At 31.6% G+C, this 21,139-nt stretch overlaps 1 protein-coding gene across 7 annotated transcripts in view; it reads right to left on the reverse strand.

The window, feature by feature from the left end:
* Positions 1-21,139, reverse strand: part of LOC102609284 (disease resistance protein At4g27190-like) — a 91,996-nt gene that overhangs the window by 50,637 nt on the left and 20,220 nt on the right. The gene's annotated exons all lie outside the window — the stretch shown is intronic.

Consider the following 21,139-nt stretch of genomic DNA (forward strand, 5'->3'; position numbering starts at 1 on the left):
AAATTCGCGTTGTGCGTGAGGAGACAAGCAGTTTACAACTCCTGGAACAATGCTTTTCAAAATGTCCATTTTTTTTTTTTTTTTTGGGGAAGTGAACGAAGTAGAAATAGAACAGGGTCAACGGCCGCGCAATTGATAATCAAGTAGAAGCAAAACAAGGCAAAGTTGAAAAAAGAAATGATATTTGTACAAAACAAGGGAAATCAAAGTGTTTTTTAGATCAGAAAATTGAATCAATAAAAGGGTTGCTTGATCCAATGAAAATGCAAATAGCTGATGGCGAAAGGGAACGAAGCTAAATAAGAAAACGGCTAGCACAAGCAGTGACCACGATAAATAGAAGCAAAGTGTGTATGAGATCAAAAGACGAAAATCAGGAGAGCTTTTCTTGACTGAGAATTGAAGGCAAAGAGTAGGAGCTGACGAATACGGGGATCAAGAGGGAAAAACTGCTTGCTCGTGAAACTACTTTCAAGCGAATCTGATAAAATTATTTCAGTACAAGTGGGCGACTCCTTTTTAAAGAAAAAAAAAGTTCTGAATTTCAATATATTAATCTCGTAATCAATGATTAATTAGTAGATAATCTTTCTAACAAATATGTGTTGAATAGATATATTTCTTGATTATTAGTAGGTTCGATATACTTTAGTATAGGAATGAAAGTACAAATTGTGTCATATTAGAATAAAAATTGGACCTAAAAATATTGTTCTATGGCCTTTTAATTATTTGTCAGCTAATAATGAAGTCATATAAAAAAATTAATAACCTGAATTAGTCTTTAAGTATTATAAATGTTTTTAGATTTTTAATTATAATATCATTATTTAAAAATAATTGCTTGACTTACATTAGTAACATTACGATTGTCATAAAACATGTGATCCTCATCCAAAGGCCAGGTGAACAAATATAAACGACAAATTCTTTTCAATTAAATAATCATCAAGTGATAATCTTCTATTTCAGTACAAATAGCGAGTGCAGAACAACTGTCAAGAGATAATCATTGTTTATGGAGCCACATATATTTTCTATTAAAATAGTTGCGTGAACAATTGCCAGAATCCGAAAAAATCGTTGAAAGGTCTATTATTTTCGTTTAAAATTGTTGAAAGGTCTATTAGTTTCGATTAAAATAGTTGTGTGAACAATTACCATAGATAGTGTTTACATTTTGGATTGGACTGAGAATCTTGAAGAGTGAAAATCTTAGAATTGAGAGTATGGAGTAGAAGTGGGTGTAAGTTGTTTACTTACACTAAAATATAAGCATGGAATGAAGATTATAATCCAATTTATGTGTTTATTTTATCTTGGATTGGGAGTAAATAGTTTCAAATTATAATTTTATCTTTATTTAAAGAATTATAGTTTTTAATTACAAAGTTAATAAAAAAATATATTTAATGAATAAACATTTATTTTATTATATTTATAAATTTATAATAATTATTAATATTCTTAATTATGTACATCATATTTTTTATTAATTTTAATTTTAATTATATAAATTAAAAATTATTGATAAGAGCAATGTAAATGAAACATTTTTACTATTAACATAGTACAAAATTAATATTTTCTTATAATTAACTATTTATTATTACTAATTATTGATATTAAGTAAATATAATACTATTATTTTTAAATAAATATAATAATATTATATTTTCAAATAAAGATAGTATATAGTAATATTATTAATTCTCTATTAATATAATAATATTATTTTTAAGTAATTTAAACTTAGAATCAAACCAAATTATTATTTAGTTAAATATAATAATATTATTTAAATAAATAAAATATTATTTATTTTATTAAAAATAATTATAGTAAATTTAATAAAAGGGGGTTAAAAAAGGAAGGTAAATATAAAATGAAATATTATTTTATTTAATTATATTAAATTTATTATTATATAAATAATAATATAATATTATTTAGTATAAAATTAATATTTTCTTAGAATAAACTATTTATTATTATTAATTATTAATATTAAATAAATATAATACTATTATTTTTAAATAAATATAATAATATGATATCTTCAAATAAAGATAGCATATAATAATATTATTAATTCTCTATTAATATAATAATGTTATTTATTTTATTAAATATTAAATATTAAATTTAATTAAATAAATGTAGAAAAGGGAGAGGTGGGAGTGGGTTTTCCATGGGAGTCCCACTCACACTCCCCACTCCAAAAATGGGTGGAGTCCAAGGAGTGGGATTTCCAATCCCTCCTTAAAATGGTGAAGTAAATACTGGAGTGGGAGGAATACACACTGCTCACACTCACCCCAGAAAATAAACACCGAAAAGGCCAGATGATGAAGAACCACTATAAGTTCTTTTATGAATTTAAAATGCTAAAGAAACTTGGCACCAACGCTAAGCTAACAAGTGCATATTTTTCTGTGGCCCTTGCCTCAATGTCTTTCGGGCATTGCTCGAGGGTAGTTGATATACTGATTAAAATATGAATGAATTGGAATGGAATGAGTTGGAATTAAAATATGGAATAGTAATTAATTAATTAATTTAAATTGTAAAAATTAAAATTAAAATAAATTATATCATCATTGATATATTTATTTTATTTTAAAATCACGATGAGTTGTTACAAATTACAAAATATCTTTAATTTTTTTATCATAATAATAATAATTTATTATAATATTTTGTTGGCCTAAATGGTTATATAATCCTTGATTTTGATGATAACAAACTACATAGAGTACAATAGTAAATTTATTTCTCACAATCTCAGAAGTTTTTGAAGGGCAAAAATCATTCAAGTGAGATCAAGATCAAGATACTCAATAGACAATGACAATCAAGGACGAATACTGAGGGTACTAGTTTAAGCAATCTTTATTGTTAAATTTCTTGTAAAGCCAGTATAATTTAACGTGTTCATGATGTAACATTTAAAAGCTCAAGATATTTTTCATGACATTTTCAAATTAAATCATCATTTTCTAAAATATAAAAGTTTTAACGATTTTATAAAATTAGTTGCTTTTTCCAAATTTATGAACTAAATTGAAAAGTTTTGAAAACTTTGAAATCAACTAATAATGTTTTAAATCATAGAAATTGACATATTTGTAAATATTTCAAATGTTTTGGGTCGTAATATAATTTCAAAAAAATTAGGTCTAATCTATAAATCCTGGAACAATAGTGGCTAATCGCTTAACCAATAGCGGCTAACTACTTCAAGTCCAAAAACATAGCAACTAACCGCTTAAATCAAGTGACAATCCGCTTGAACCAAAGTTTTCAAATTTGATTTGCAACTGTAACTTACCATATCAACATAGTGGCTAATCGCCTCATTTTAACGGCGATCCAGCAAGTCCCTAGAAAAGCTAATAATTGCTAGTTTGATTATTTAAACTATAAAATTCAAATCTAACTCAAATCTAACAATTTTTTTCAATCTCAATTAAGCTAAAACTTATTCATATATCTTGAGCTTTCATTTTGCTTATCTACATACATTAATCATTATAGAGCTATCATTTGCTTATACACTCTTATAGAGTGTAATCTTTGTAATCTTCAATTAAATATCAAAATTGAGTGAGTATAAGTGTGGGAAACACTTGGGAAAAGAGGTGTGTGTATACATAATTACTTGTAAAGGTTTATTGACACCTTAGAAGTCAATTGTAAAATTTTGGAGCCTTGGAAGGTTTGGATAGTAGAATTCTCAAGTTTGGATTGCTTGGAGGCGTAGTCATAGGCGGGTTTGCCGAACCACATAAAAATTCATGTGTTTGTTATCTTCTCCCTTATCTTTTTAATTTCACGCATAGTTAAATTTACCATTATTAAATTTCTTGAAGCATTTGTTTAATTTGTATTGTGTTTTTGTTAGTATAATTTTTAATACCTAATTCGCCCCCCTCTTGGGTTGCTGAGCTAGAATTTCATTTGGTATCAAAGGAAGTTCTCTTGTTAGGACTTAACCATCTAGAGTAAAAGATCCATAGTAATCCAAAATGATCCCAGATTTGGGGAAGGTTAATCCTTTACTAGATCACCATTCTTTGATGGGAATGATTATCCATGTTGGAAAATTATGATAAGAATTTATTTGCAAGCATTATATTATGAAATATAGGAAGTTGATTGTGATGGTCCATTCATGCCTACTGCTAAAAATGAAGAAGGAAAAGAAATTCTAAAACCTTCACAAGAATGGAATGAGTCGGAAAAGAGAAAAGATTCTCTGAATTTCAAAGTCATGAATGCTTTGTTTTGTGCCTTAGATAAAAAAGAATTCTATAGAGTTTAAGGTTGTTCCAATGCTTATGAAAATTGGAAAAAACTTAAAGTCATTTATAAAGCTACAAATCAAGTCAAATAGTCTAAAATTAGTAAATATAATAGGCAATATGAATTGCTATAAATGGAACAAAATGAGAGTGTTAATCCCATATACACTAGATTAACAGACATTATAAACACTTTAGGAGCTCTTAGAAAGACCTTTTCAAACAGTGAAAAGGTAAAAAAAAATCAGTAGGTCTTTACCAAAAGAATAGAGACCTAAGAAAATTGCCATTGAGGAAGCCAAGGATATTTTATCTATTGATGATTTAATTAGTTCATTTATTTCTTATGAAAAGGATTTGACAACTGAAAAATATAATGAAGACGAGAAGAAGAAGAGTTTTTCCTTAAAAGCATCAAGATCTAAAAGTGACAACGAAAGTGAGGTCGAAAATGAAGACATGGCTATGATAGCTGGAAAATTCAAAATAATTTTCAAGAAATCCATCGAGCGAAGGAAATTCAAAAATTAGAAAGAGAAGAAGGAGGCAATTATTTGCTTTAAATGCATGAAGCCTAGACACATAAAACTAGCATGTCCTTTTCTCAAAAAATTAAAGAAGATAGCCATGGTAGCAACACGGGATGATAGCGATAAGGAGACTATAGATGAAGAGTAGTCCCATGTAGTGTCAAATTTGGCACTTATGGTTATAGGAGATGAACTTGATGAGGTAAACCTCTTAGGATGAGTTGTTTGAAGTATTCTCTAAATTGCATAAAGATTTAAAGAAGATTGAAATGTAAAATGTTTCTCTTGGAAAGAAAAAAGTAGAACTTTTAAATGAGAATGACACTTTGAATAAAAAGATTAAGTGCCTAGAAGTATTTGTGAAGAAATTACATCTTTTAAAGAAAAAACAAAATGTTTCATCTAAGAATAAAGGTTTACTTGTAAATGATTTGAAAAAGAAAAATGAAATATATTGCTTTAGAATTTGCTTAGTATTAGTCAATTGTGTGATAAAGGTTACAAAGTTATTTTTATGTGATAAAGGCTATAGAGTTATTTTTTATAAAACAAAATGTGTTATTAAAAATACATGTGATGGCAAAGTTTTATTTGTTACATAAAGATGTGTTAATGTATACATCATTGATATAGATAGTGTATCAACTCATGATAAATGTTTTTTTCACATTACATGATGATAGTTGATATGGCATGGAAGACTAGGTCATGCGAGCATGGATTTGTTTTCAAAAATTTTTTTAAATGATTTGGTTATAGGTCTTCTAAAAATTGGTTCTAAAAAAGATAGAATTTGTGAAGTTTGCCAATTTAGAAAACAAATAAAACGTCCTTTAAAAAAAATTCATAGTTCTACTTCAAAACCACTTTAACTTTTTCACATGGATTTGTTTGAATTTTCTAAATATGCTAGTTTAAGTGGTAAATATTATGCATTTATAATTATAGATGATTATTCTATATACACATGGTATTACTCTCAACTAATAAAGATGACACCTTTAATGCTTTCAAAATTTCTATAAAAAGGTTCAAAATGAAAAATGATATGTTATTTCTTGCATTAGAAGTGATCATGGTGGAGAATTTGAAAATTATATTTTGAAAATTTTTACAATAACTTTGGCATTGAGCATCAATTCTTGTTACCAAGAACTCCACAACAAAATGGAGTAGTTGAGAGAAAGAATAGGTCTATCCAAGAAATGGCTAGGACCATGTTAAATGAAAATGTTTTACTAGAATATTTTTGGGTTGGAGCCGTCAACATTGTTTGTTATATTTTAAATCGTGCATTGATTAGACCTTACCTCAATAAAACTCCTTATGAGTTTTGGAAAAATAGAAAAACATTGACTATTTCAAAGTTTTTGGTTGCAAATATTTTCTATTGAATACAAAAGACAATCTTGGTAAATTTAATCTAAAATCTGATGTTGATATTCTTCTTAGGTATTCAAATACAAGCAAAACTTATAGAGTGTATAATAAAAGATCCTTGGTCGCTAAAGAATCTATACATGTTATATTTGATGAATCTAACTTTTCTTCTATGAAGAAAGTTGTTGTTGATGATGATGCATATGAAGAGTTACAAAAACAAAAAGTCTTTAAAAGACAGACAAGATGATTTACCGGTAAAAATCAAGATGAGCAACAAGAAGAACAAGTTAAACAGATTCAAAATGAAGGTAATTCACAAACACTCTCTAAGGAGCTAAGGTATGTCATCTTAGGAGATCCTTTATGAGGTGTAACTACTAGATAATCACTTAGAAATACATGTGAACATACTGTATTCATATCTCAAGTTGAGCCAAAATCCTTTTCAGATGTGAAAAATGATGAATCTTGGATTATAGCAATACAAGAAGAGTTAAATCAATTTGAATGAAACAATGTATGGAAACTTATTCATAAACCATAACATCAATCTGTAAAAGGCAGTAAATGGGTATTTAGGAATAAAATCGATGAATCCGGTGTAGTTGTAAGGAATAAAGTTAAATTAGTAGCTCAAGGATGCAACCAAGAAGAAGAAATTGATTTTGATGAAACCTTTGCACATGTATCGAGATTAGAATCCATTACATGCTTTTATCATTTGCATATCATAATGATTTTATTTTATATTAAATGGATGCTAAAAGCACATTTCTAAATAGTTGTATTATGAAGGAAGCTTAAGTGAAACAACCCCCTCATTTTAAAAACGAAAAATGTTTTTGGATCATGTTTACAAGTTGTCCAAAGTTTTATATAGTTTAAAGTAAGCATCTAGAGCATGATATGATAGACTTAGTAAATTTCTTTTAGAAAATAGTTTTTCAATGGGTAAAGCGAATACTACTCTATTTGTTAAATACAAGGATCAAGGTATACTTGTTCAAATTTATATTGATGATATTATCTTTAGTTCTATTAATGAGTTTCTGTGTAAGGAATTTTCATCTTACATAAGTAGAGAATTTGAGATGAGCATGATGGGAGAATTGAAGTACTTTCTTGGACTTCAAATTTAAAAAAAAAAGAATTCATTAATCAAGCCAAGTATTTCAGAGATCTACTCAAAAGATTTTGCATTCAGGACTAAGGACACTCCAATGAGTACTACAATCAAGCTCGATAAGGATAAAAAAAGTAAAGATGTTGTATCAAAAGATATCGAGGTATGATCATATTTTTACTTTACTTTATTGCTAGTAGACATTACTTTAGTGTATGTTTGTGTGCATGATTTCAACCATATCTCAAAGAATCTCATTTGCTTGCGGTTAAAAGATTTTTTTCATTATTTATGAGGAACAATTGATCTTGGTCTAAGGGAACTCATATAAATTATTAGCTCAATAAATTTTTCAAAGAATCCCATTCAACATTCTAGGACCAAACATATTGAAATTAGGCATTATTTCTCACGTGATCATGTTTAAATGAGAGATATTGCTTTAGAATTTGTTTCTATGGAAAAATATCTTACTGATATTTTTACAAATCCTTTTTGTGAAGAATAGTTTTCAAACATTTGGATTGAGTTTGGAATGATGACATTTTCACATCAATATTTCATTGCATGATATTGAGACTACAAATTTGCTTGATTTTCTATCTTGATTAATTGTATGATAAAAACTTGATTTTAATGTGTTATATGCTTGAATTTACTTCTTTGAATGTTTATCATCATATCTTATGCATTAAAAATGGCTTTTGAAATACTTCGGGATCACAAAATGGTCTCAAAATTAATTAAATTTTGGCCAAAAAGCAAAATCGTGCAAAATTTAGGGGAACTAGCTAACCGTTAACCACAAGCGACTAGCCAATTGTGAGGCAGAAACTAGCTGGCTAGCCGGCTCAAAGCAAACAGTTAATTGACTGGTTTTTAAAAATGAAACGGTTAACCGCTTTCTTCAAGAAGCTAGCTGGCTTCACGTTTTAAATGTTGTTCATCTTCTTTTTCCCACTTTCAGTTGTTACCCTCTCTCTATCATTGTCATCTCTCATTTCTTTTACTCTCTCTCTAAAATCTTCCATTTTTACATCACTTTTGTGTCAAATTAAACTTTCCAAATCATTTCCCATCAATTAATCTTCACTCATTTGCTTTTAAAACACAATCTAATCACTCTTCTCTCAAAATCTTAAAACCTAAGTCACCAATTTCAACATTCTCAAATTTGAACCATTATTTGACCGTTTTCGACCAAAATAAACCCATACATTCCTTAGATCTTCTCAAAGAACATTTTAATCGGTTCAAAATCATCTATTTCTGTAAAAACTTTGTGAACTCGAATTTGTGCAATTTTGGACACATTTTGATAATTTCTTAATGGCTAGTGGTGAGAAGTCTAAGGGTAAGCATATGCCTAAAATGTAAAAAAAAGATTCATAAAGACATTTTGAAATTCATTTCCACCCACTTCCCAAATCCGTCCCAATGGAATGATTCTCTGATCGATTTATGACAAGGTCAGTCCTCCCATACTATATATGTTAATCTTGATTAATTAGAAAATTTGTCAAGTTGTAGCAAAACTCTTAGAACTTTACTTGCTGAATTGGGTTGGACAAATGTCTTAGTTCTTAAGGAACATATTTGTCTTAATTTGGTACGAGTATTTTATTCGAACATGCTTATTTCTACAAATACTGCCAATATGATTATTACTAATGTTATTAGGATTCCTATTAAGTTTACTGTAGAAGATTTAAACATGAATCTCAGATGATAGGTTGCATTTGTATACATCTAGGACTAAAATTGATTATCCATAGTATTTAGTTGTAGATGATGTTTGAAACATAGATGTTCGAGACATTTGTAGGTGATCTGATCTATCCATGGAGCTTTTTAACTCCTCTCTTAGATCACAAGTGTTGCCTCTTCAAGTTCGGATCCTACATAATGTTCTTCAGCTTGTGATCAGTCTTCGCAAGGGACATGATGCTGAGGTTACACGCTTAGATGTTACTTTATTAAATAGCATCCTTGAGGGTAAAAGCTAAATGTGCGAATATTATCATTCAACACATGCTTAATACACTAAGTATAGAAAACCAATCCTTTTCGGTCGGTAGTGTCATTACCCATATCCTTCAATATTTTTGGGTCCCTATAGCTGAACCATCTCATAATGAACCCAAGGAGTTAGGGGATGAGGTCATTGCTAGCTTAGGATTTGGGTGGGTAGATGACCAATAGGTTAAAAATCAGAACTTGTTGAGCAAACCCACAAAGCTGGCTCTTTTTTATCATTGCATCTTTAACGATGTGCTTCCCCTTACTGGGTTCTTGATCTTAGTTCTTCCATGAGGTCACAAGCTCTACATTGGCCTTCTGATGCTCCACCACCATCATCTTCAGCCATTCCCAATAACCCAATCCAGCAGTTGTGGAATAAAGTGTGTTCCATATCCAAACAATAAAGCAAACTTAAGATATCGTTCGCAGCATTCCAGGATCATTTTCTTTCTGAGCAGCAGCGTCTCTTTCTTCAACAATAACAAATTCTAGACCATCACTAGCTTATTTTCATTGTTCTCAAATTTTCGCCACCATCCTTATTATCATGTTTGCTATCTAATCAGTGATTTTCTTTTATCTCTTTTGCTTCCTTGTTTTATGCACCGACATTATTTATCATATGCATTTTCGTTTTTAGCGTCATGGATACTTGATGGATGTTATTTTAATTATGCATTATAGATACTTGAGTTGATATGGATTATCTTTATGCATTCTAGTTATTGATTGTGGTATCTTTATTAATTATCTTTATGGATTATCTTTATTGATTATGGATTATGTATATGGATACTTGATTAATGGTCATGTGTGGATTTTTGATTGATGATCTTTGTGGGGGATAATTATTGATAATATTTGTATAATAGAGGAGTGATTTTTCATGATGAAGGGGGAGAAGATATTAACATGTATTTTGAAGTGTTTTGACATGTTTTTGGCTCATGGGGGTTGATTGAGTGTTTGTAGTATTTTAGTTGCTTTCTGAGTCACTCAAGGAGAGTTTACAAATGTTGTACAATTATTGTTAGCGTATATGGCTATAAATATTGATTTTGATGATAACAAACCACATGTATTGATTAAGAAAAGATTTATTAATTGTACTTTTATAATAAGAAAATGATGTTACGGAATTAAAGTATTTTGGACTAAAATGAAAGTATTTTAAAATCTTTGATAGTGTTTTAAATTTCGGATTTGGACCTGTTTGAAACTATTTAAATATTTTTGGATTATTCGATAATTTCACCTAGTTTGGGTGAAATCATAATTTCAGAAAGTTTTGGGATTGACAAAGCATTATTTAAAATTCTGAAATTGGACCTATTTGTAAAGTTTCATAAAATTTTGAGTCATAATACAGTTTTATAAAGTTTTGAGGTCAAACTATAAATTTGAGAAATATTTCACTGTAGCAGTAACTGTAGCAAGCGGCTTACCGGATATGGTTAAACGACAAACTGGATATTGGGCAGTAAGAGGTCTGGAGCATAAACGGCTTACCGGATTTTGTAAGCAGCAAGCCGGATATTCTGAAATTCAAATTTTTGTCATAACGGTAACATAAAAGCGGCTTATCGGATTCCTAAACGGCAAGCCGGTTATAACAGAAAATGTGCATAACAGCTAGTTTTTGAGTTCAAACTATAAGAACTCAAATCCAACTCATTTTCAAGCTCTCCAACAAGCATAAACAAAAAGCACACGAGATATCTTGAGCTTTCAAGTTGCAAAACACAAAACATTTAATCATCTCTTGTTCTTCATTTTTGAATATCTACTCTTTAAATGAGTTTTATTGTAACTTTCATTTCTTCATCTCAATTGTAAGAGTTTGAGAGTGTGAGACACTTGAGTGAAGAGATTGGGAGATAATCTCTTTGTTGTAAAAGTTCATTGACACCTTGAAGTCAATTGTAAATAGCTGAAGTCTTGGAAAGGTTTGGATAGTGAAAACCTCAAGCTTGGATCGCTTGGAGGCATGGACGTAGGCGGAGATTGCCGAACCACGTAAAAATTCGTATGTTTGTTTCTTTTCTCCCTTACTAATTAGTTATTGTGTTTTTATTAAATTTATTGCTTTTAATTTTTATTAAGACATTTAGATTGCTTGTTGTGTGGATTTGCTAAGAAATTTTTTAAAATTCCAATTCACCCCCTTCTTGGGTTGCACACTTATATTTCATTTGGTATCAGAGCGAGGTGCTCTTATTTGGATTTAACCGTCTAGAGCTAAAGATCAATGGTAACTCAAAATGATTCCACATTTAGGGAAGGACAGTCCACCACTAGACCACCTTACTTTGATGGAAACGATTATCCATATTAGAAAACTATGATGAGAATTTACTTGCAAGTTTTAGATTATAAAATTTGGGAAATCGTTAATGATGGTCCTTTCATGCCTTTGACTAAAAATGAAGTCGGAGAAGATATTCCAAAACTTTCACGGGAATGGAATGAATTCGAAAAGAGAAAAGCTTCTCTAAATTCCAAGGCCATGAATGCCTTGTTTTGTGCACTAGATACGAAAGAGTTTCATAGAGTGTCTAGTTGCGAAAGTGCTAATGAGATTTGGCATAAACTTGAAGTTGTCTATGAAGGCACGAACCAAGTGAAAGAATATAAAATAAGTAGGTGCACTCGACAATATGAATTGTTCCAAATGGAACAAAATGAAAATGTGTACTCTATGTATACTAGATTTACGGACATAGTGAACACTCTAGGAGCCCTGGGAAAGACCTTTTTAAATAGCGAGAAAGTCAAGAAAATCATTAGGTCGCTACCTAAGGAATGGAGACAAAAAAGGACTGTCATTGAGGAAGCCAAAAATTTAAATGTATTACCTATTAATGATTTAATTGGTTCTCTCATTTCATATGAAGAAGATTTGACAGCTAAAAAAGGGCATGAGGAAAAGAAGAAAAACATTTCTCTCAAGGCTTCAAAACGTGAGAGTGATGAGGAAAGCGAAATAGATGATGAGGAGTTGGCAATGTTGGCTAGAAGATTCAGAAAATTTTACAAAAAGAATAATGAGCAGAGAAAGTTCAGAGGCTACAAGAATAAGAAGGAGAAGAAGGAGTCAACCACTTGTTATGAATGCAAGAAGCCCGGACACATACGACCGAAATGTCCTCTTTTCAACAAACTCAAGAAGAAAGCTATGGTGGCCACATGGGATGATAGCGATGAGGAAACAAGTGATGATGATGAGCAATAGGAAATGACAAATTTAGATCTCATGGCCATTGGGGAAGAATCATGTGATGAACTTGATGAGGTACGTGTTCTTCCTACATATGATGAATTACATGATGCCTTTAAGGATTTGCATGATGAGCTGATGAAGATTGGTAAAAAGAATATATGTCTTAAAAAGAAGATAATAGAGCTTAAAAATGAAAATAAATCATTTAGTGCAAAGATTACATGCCTAGAATTAGAAAATAAAACATTGCATGATAGCATTGCATTATTTGAGAATTCTAGCACTCCACATGAGCACTTAGAGTCACACATGAATGACTTGAAAAATAAAAATGAAATGCTTAGAAAGAAGAGCAATGAACTAAATGAAATTCTGCTAAAATTCATAAATGGGCAAAAGATGTTGGACAATTTGCTAAACTCATAAAAATGTGTATTTGACAAAAGTGGCATTGGCTATAAACCAAATTTGAAACAAAAATTTTACAAGAGTTGTTTTTTGAAGAATACATCTATTAACAATCAAATTGTATGTCATTATTGTAATCAAAATGGTCATATGAAAAATAGATGTGCAGTGAAGAGAAATGCATATTATGGTGTGAAATGTGTTTGGGTTCCGAAAGGAACCATTGCTAATTCTCAAGGACCCAAAAAGGTTTGAGTACCTAAAACTTGAGATTTTCTCTACAGGGCTTGAAGAAGAAGAATAATAAGTGTTACTTGGACAGCGGTTGTTCAAGACACATGACAGGGAATTATTCTTGGTTTTCAAGTTTTACTAAGATCGAAAATGGTGGAGATGTATCGTTTGGAGATAATTCAAAAGGAAAAATCATTGGGATTGGAAATGTCGGTAATGCATCCTCTACTCTCATTGAAAATGTGTGTTTGGTTGAAAGCTTGAAACACAACTTGCTTAGTATTAGTCAATTATGTGATAAAGGATACAGAGTTATCTTTGATAAATCAAAATGTGTTATTGAGAATCCATGTGATGGGAAAGTTTTCTTTGTAGTAAATAGATGTGTTAATGTCTATACTATTAATATAGATTGTGTATCAACAAATGATAAATGTCTCTCTACATTGCATGATGATGGTTGATTGTGGCATAGAAGATTAGGTCATGCAAGCATGGATTTGATTTCAAAAATCGTGAAAAATGATTTAGTTAAAGGTCTTACAAAAATCAGTTTTCAAAAAGATAGAATTTGTGAAGCATGCCTATTTGGAAAAAAAATCAAAACTTCCTTCAAAAACAAGAATCATGTCTCCACTTCAAAACCACTTCAATTACTTCACATAGATTTGTTTGGACCTTCTAGATATGCTAGTTTAAGTGGTAAATTTTATGCATTTGTAATTGTGGATGATTATTCTAGATACACATGGGTATTGTTCTTAGATAATAAGGATGATGCCATTGATGCATTTCAAATTTTCTCTAAAAAGGTTCAAAATGAAAAAAAGTTATTCTATTACTTGTATTAGAAGTGATCATGGTGGAGAATTTGAAAATCATGCATTTGAAAATATTTGTAATGACTTTGGCATTGAACATCAATTTTCATCACCTAGGACTCCACAACAAAATGGAGTAGTAGAGAGAAAGAATATGTCTATTCAAGAAATGGCTAGGACCATGTTAAATGAAAACTCTTTGCCTGAGTATTTTTGGACCGAAGCCGTCAACACCGCTTGTTATATTTTAAATCGTGTGTTGATTAGACCTAATCTTAATAAAACTCCATATGAGCTTTGGAAAGATAGAAAACCCAACATTGGCTATTTTAAAGTTTTTAGATGCAAATGTTTTGTTTTGATCACAAAAAATAATCTTGGTAAATTTGATCCAAAATCTGATGTTGGTATTTTTCTTGGTTATTCAAATTCAAGCAAAACTTATAGAGTTTATAATAAAAGAACTTTAGTTGTGGAAGAATCTATGCATGTTACATTTGATGAGTCTAACCCCTCCTCTACGGAGAAAGTCGTTGTTGATGATAATGCAGAAGAAGAACAACAAGAAGAAGCATCAAATGACAACCAAGAAGATACACCACATGGAATTCAAGAGGAACATCATGAAGAAACAAATGCAGACCAAAATAAAGGTACTTCTCAAACACTCCCTAAGGAGTGGAGGTATGTTTCCTCTCACCCTAAGGATGTAATTTTAGGAGATCCCTCACGAGGTGTTACCACTAGATCATCTCTTAGGAACACATGTGAGCATGCTGCAATTATTTCTCAAATTGAACCAAAATCCTTTGCGGATGCAGAAAATGATGAATCTTGGATTATGGAAATGCAAAAAGAGTTGAATCAATTTGATAGAAATAATGTGTGGGAGTTAGTTCTAAATCCAGAACATCAATCCATTATAGGCACTAAATAGATATTTAAAAACAAAATGGATGAATTTGGTGTGGTTGTAAGAAATAAAGCTAGATTAGTGGCTCAAGGTTACAACCAAGAAGAAGGAATTGATTTTGATGAAACTTTTGCACCTGTAGCAAGGTTAGAATTCATTAGGGTGTTGTTAGCATATGCATGTCATAAGGATTTTATTTTATATCAAATGGATGTCAAGAGTGCTTTCTTAAATGGTTATATTATGGAGGAAGTTTATGTGAAACAACCTCCTGGTTTTGAAAATGAAAAATTTCCAGATCATGTGTATAAGTTATCTAAGGCTTTGTATGGTCTAAAACAAGCACCTAGAGCTTGGTATGATAGGCTTAAAAACTTCTTGTTGGATAACGATTTTTCGATGGGAAAAGCAGACACAACTCTATTTGTTAAGCATAAGAACCAAGATATACTTATTGTTCAAATTTATGTTGATGATATTATTTTTAGTTCTACTAATGAGTTGTTGTATAAAGATTTTTCATTATGTATGAGCAAAAAATTTGAGATGAGTATGATGGGAGAGTTAAAATACTTCCTTGGACTTCAAATCAAACAAAACGAGGAAGGAATTTTCATAAATCAAGCCAAGTACGTGAAAGATCTACTCAAAAGATTTGTCTATGATAATGGAACGACAAAAAGCACTCCTATGAGTACTACCATCAAGCTGGACAAAGATGAGAAAGGTAAGGAAGTTGATATCAAGACATATCGAGGTATGATCGGATCCTTACTCTACTTGACTGCTAGTAGGCCTGATATTATGTTCAGTGTATGCTTGTGTGCTAGATTTCAATCTTGTCCTAAAGAGTCACACATGCTTACTGTCAAATGCATTTTTCGGTATTTAATTGGCACTATTAATCTTGGCCTTTGGTATCCTAGGGGAACTCATATTGATTTAACTTGTTATTCGGATGCCGATTTTGCTGGATATAAGGTTGATAAAAAACGTACTAGTGGAACATGTCACTTTCTAAGCCATTCTCTTGTCTCTTGGTTTAGTAAGAAACAAAACTCGGTTGCGCTTTCAACCACCGAGGCAGAATATATTGCCGCAGGTAGTTGTTGTGCACAAATTCTTTGGATGAAACAAACCCTTAGAGACTATGGTATTAAACTTGATCAAATACCTATCTTGTGTGACAATACTAGTGTTATAAATCTTTCCAAGAATCCTATTCAATATTTTAGGACTAAGCATATAGAAATTAGACGTCATTTCCTTAGAGATCATGTTGAAAAGGAAGATGTGGTAATTAAATTTGTTTCCACTGAAAATTAACTTGCGGATATCTTTACAAAACCTCTTAACGAAGAGCATTTTAAAAAGATAAGACATGAGCTTGGAATGATGAATGTTGCATCTTGACTTATGTTTTACTACATAGCTTGATATGTTTGTTATTATATGGATTTATGATTCATGTATTAGATAGCTTGTATGCTTGAAATTTTATGATTTTATGTCTCATGCATTAAATGACTTATTGAAAAGATTTAAATCTCAAAATGATTTAAAATTAATCAATTTTAAAAGCCAAAAATAAAATGGTGTGTGTAATACAAGTATAAGAGCTAGCCAATATTCAATTAGAGACAAAAAGTTTTCCAAGTCTAAACCGGTATTCCACTTCGTCTCATCTGGAAAACCTTTTTCTTATTGATTGCTCTCGGGTCATCATTCGGATAACCGGATTCTCAATCCAGAAAATCGGATTTGCTAAGCCTCCTCTCTGCCTCATAACCAGTCAGTCGGTTCTTCTAATCCAAAAAATCGGATGCGGTTTGAATGGTTCTGCCAAAGAACCGGCTAACCGGTTCGTAAATCCGGCAAACCGAATTCGAAAGGCAACTGTCTGCCTCACAACCGGTCTACCGATTAGCCAAACCGGAAAGCCGGATACGAGAATGTGCCTTTTGTCCTATAACCGGCTCACCGGTTAGTGAAATCCGGTTGGGCGGATTCGCGTGAACACTTTGCTAGAACATAATCGGATTTCCGGTTAAACACATTCGGCAAGCTGTTTATGGCTTTTTATGTTTCTGGTCAATAACCAGCTAGCTGGTTAGTGAAATCCGGCAAGCCGGATTCAGGAGGTATTTAAACTGTTCATCTTCTCCCTTATTCGGCAATCCGGATCTCTCTCTCTCTCTCTCTCTAAAAACCGCTTGCTCCTCACTCAATCTCACTCCAAAATCCATCATCCTCTTCCTTTTTCGCATCAAATTGTGTCATGAAAATCATTCCCCATCACTTTATTTACTCAAAACCATCTTTAAAATCCATTTTCAACATATAAAACTCTAGATCTCAAATTCAACCTAGGGTTTAACCAAATTTTTTCTCTCTTTAAATTTCTCACTCTCAAGCCATTTTTTATCCAAATTGCTTCTCAAAATCTTTAAATCTTCATCATCTTCATTCTCTTTATCTTTTTTAACTCCAAATCAATTAAATCCAAATGTCAAGCTCACGGCCGGTTCGAAGAAAAGGCAAAGAACCGGTTCAACAAACCGACCGGTCACGAGAAGTAAGGGGCACCACCAATCAATCCAATTTTGAGTCCACTCACTTTCAGAACAAGAAACATTTGATCAAACGATTTCAACAAAGCTTTAGGACTCGTGAGGTACTCAATACTTTTTATGTTTTACCGGATGTAATGCATACTCTCAAGATTAGTTATAGAAATTTATTTCAATTGTTAGGAGATGTTGGTTGGATTGATACTCTTTTGATTAAGGAGAATGTGTATCCCGACTTGGTGAAAGTATTTTACTCGAATATAGAAGTTTCCGAGGAGAACAAGACTCGAGTAATCACCAATGTTGGAGGAGTTAAGATTAATTTTGATGTTTCCTTGTTGAATTCTATCCTAGGATCATCCGATTTTGGCCTAGAAATCTTTTCGCCTAGGAAATCTCTTAAACTTGATAGTTATGTTCATGTTGATGCCGTTCGTAATATTTGTCGGCATAATGATCTTTCTGTTGAAGACTGTACCATTCATTTCCGCACTCAGAGTCTTTGTCTTCAAACTCGCATTTTGCTTCATATTATTCAATCCATTGTACTTCCTAGATCAGGGCATTTGGATGGAGTTTCTCATATGGATGTTGCCTTGATTGACTGTATTCTTAGATGTCGTCCGGTTAACTTGAGCTATACCATCATCCGCACTATGTTGACCATACCTGCTTTGATTACCCGCTCCCTTCCATATGGTCACTTCATTACCCGAATCCTTAAATTTTTTAATATGCCGATTCTAGAACCATCTTGTAAACCGTCTAAGGGTATTGGGGATGATGTTATTTTTGGCTTAGGCTTTGAGTGGAAGAATGGCACTTGGGTCAAATACACTGAGAACAAGTTTACCTTTCTTGCTCCAAATGATGATCGGCCACTTAATGTTGTGGTTCCAGCCGATCAGCTACCAGTTTTCTCACTCTCATTTCGAGGGCAGCATAGACGCTGAGATTCTCCCATGATTGCTTCAGCTCCTGGTGCCTCTGCATCCGCTTCATCACTTCCACAGCCTCCTCCCTCTGAAGAGGTCATTCTTCAGTAGCTTATGGATGAGGTGCAGACACTCTCTATGCTGCAGACTGAGTTTCAGCAGCTGCAGCAGTAGTTTATTCATGGACAACGCCTCCTTTTTGAGCACTTCGGCATTCCATATCTGTTTCCACCTCCTTCACCTCCATCCTCACAACCTGAGTAGTTTCTTATGCTTTTATTTGGACATACCTACATTTCATTTACTGTATTATGTTCTTTTATTTTCGACTCTATGGATGGTTATTATGCTTTTGGTTTATGTATTTGTTTTGGATGATATGGATTTGTTTTGATTGTTTATTATGGATTATATGGATTTCCTTATGCTTATGGATTTTTTTTACTAATGTGCTTGTGTTGTGACTTTGATGATTAATATGGGGAGCTTTTATTTTTTTTTATGATGAAGGGGGAGAATAATTTAATAATGTGTTATAAAAAGTGTTATGAAAATATGCATGTATCCAGGGGGAGTATGCATGTATGCAGGAGGAGTCTTGTTAAATAATTTTCAAATCAAATTTTTTAACTTGCATTTATTAAGGAGGAGCTTTTCATAACCAGATTAAATTTTTTATAATGTGTTTTGTCATTATAAAAAAATGGTAGATTGTTAGCCTATATGGCTATAAATATTGATTTTGATGATAACAAACCACATGTATTGATTAAGAAAAGATTTATGAATTGTGCTTTTATAATAAAAAAATGATGTTGTGGAATTAAAGTATTTTGGACTAAAATGAAAACATTTTAAAATCTTTGATAGTGTTTTAAATTTCGGATTTGGACCTATTTGAAACTATTTAAATATTTTTCGATCATTCTATAATTTCACATAGTTTGGGCGAAATCATAATTTTAAAAAGTTTTGGGATTGACAAAGCATTATTTAAAATTATGAAATTGGACCTATTTACAAAGTTTCATAACATTTTGGGTCATAATACAGTTTTATAAAGTTTTGGGGTCAGACTATAAATTTGGAAAATATTTCACTGTAGCAGTCACTGTAGCAAGCGGCTTACTGGATATGGTTAAACGGCCAACCGGATATTGGGCAGTAAGCGTCTGGAGCATAAACGACTTACCAGATTTTGTAAGCGGCAAGTCAGATATTCTGAAATTCAAATTTTTGCCTTAACGGTAACATAAAAGTGACTTACCGGATTCCTAAACGGCAAGCCGGTTACAACAAAAAATGTGCATAATGGCTAGTTTTTTAGCTCAAACTATAAGAAATCAAATCCAACTCATTTTCAAGCTCTCCAATAAGCATAAACAAAAGCACACGGGATATCTTGAGCTTTCAAGTTGCAAAACAAAAAACATTGAATCATCTCTTGTTCTTCATTTTTGAATATTTGCTCTTTGAGTGAGTTTTATTATAACTTTCATTTCTTCATCTCAATTGTAAGAGTTTGAGCGTGTAAGACACTTGAGTGAAGAGATTTGGAGATAATTTCTTTGTTGTAATGGTTCATTGACACCTTGAAGTCAATCGTAAACGGTTGAAGCCTTGGAAAGGCTTTGATAGTGAAATCATCAAACTTGGATCTCTTGAAGGCATGGACATAGGCAGGGATTGCCGAACCACGTAAAAATTCGTGTGTTTGTTTCTTTTCTCCCTTACTCATTAGTTATTGTGTTTTTATTAAACTTATTGCTTTCAATTTTTATTAAGACCTTTAGATTGCTTGTTGTGTGGATTTGTTAAGAAAATTTTTAAAATTCCAATTCACCCCCTCTTGGGTTGCACACTTATATTTCAATTATATGGATCATGTACTTAGAGGGAGTGAGTTTATATATTTGGTTATATTTTTTGAATTATGTCATATTCTCAGGGGCAATAGAAATGTCAAAATACATAGGGTGTTTGCAGGGGCGGACCCAGAACTCTGCAGTACCCTGGGCTAAATTAAAAAAAAAAAAATTGTACCAAGTGAACATGAAATTTCATATATATAGATGACAAAATACACCTAATAATAAGAGACATTAAGAGCTTTACATGTAAAATCCATATTGTAAATAAAAATAAGTTTAAAAAAGTAGTATAAAAAAATACAATCCCAATACAAATTTTCTACCGAAGTTGTACTTTTCGGGGTTTCAAATTATAAAAATCATCAATTACAGAATCTGAATCAACAATATCAGTAATTTCTCTTTCAACATAGATAACCATACAATCTGAAAAAAAAAACTCATTTTCTATCTCACTACGAAGTGATGTCTTGATAAGTTTCATGGCTGAAAATGCACGCTCTGTTGTGGCTGTGGAAACAGGAAGAGTTAAGACTAGACGAATTAATCTATCAATCAACAAATAGTGCTGTGACTTTATTGTTTCAACAAATCGTCGACATAGCTCAGAAAGGGAAGCCATATTTTGAAATCGTGGATCAGAAAGCGCATCAATTTGATAATGTTCTAATTCTCTTCTCAAAGCAAGCACCTCATTTGGAGTGAAATCATGAGGATAAAATTTCTCAGCAAGAGAACAGATATTGTCTATATCAAATGATTTGAACCCATCAACTGGATCCAATGCCGAGCTCAAAGTGAGGAG

Source organism: Citrus sinensis, chromosome 5 (assembly GCF_022201045.2).
Source record: "Citrus sinensis cultivar Valencia sweet orange chromosome 5, DVS_A1.0, whole genome shotgun sequence".
In the NCBI taxonomy this organism is placed as follows: domain Eukaryota; kingdom Viridiplantae; phylum Streptophyta; class Magnoliopsida; order Sapindales; family Rutaceae; genus Citrus; species Citrus sinensis.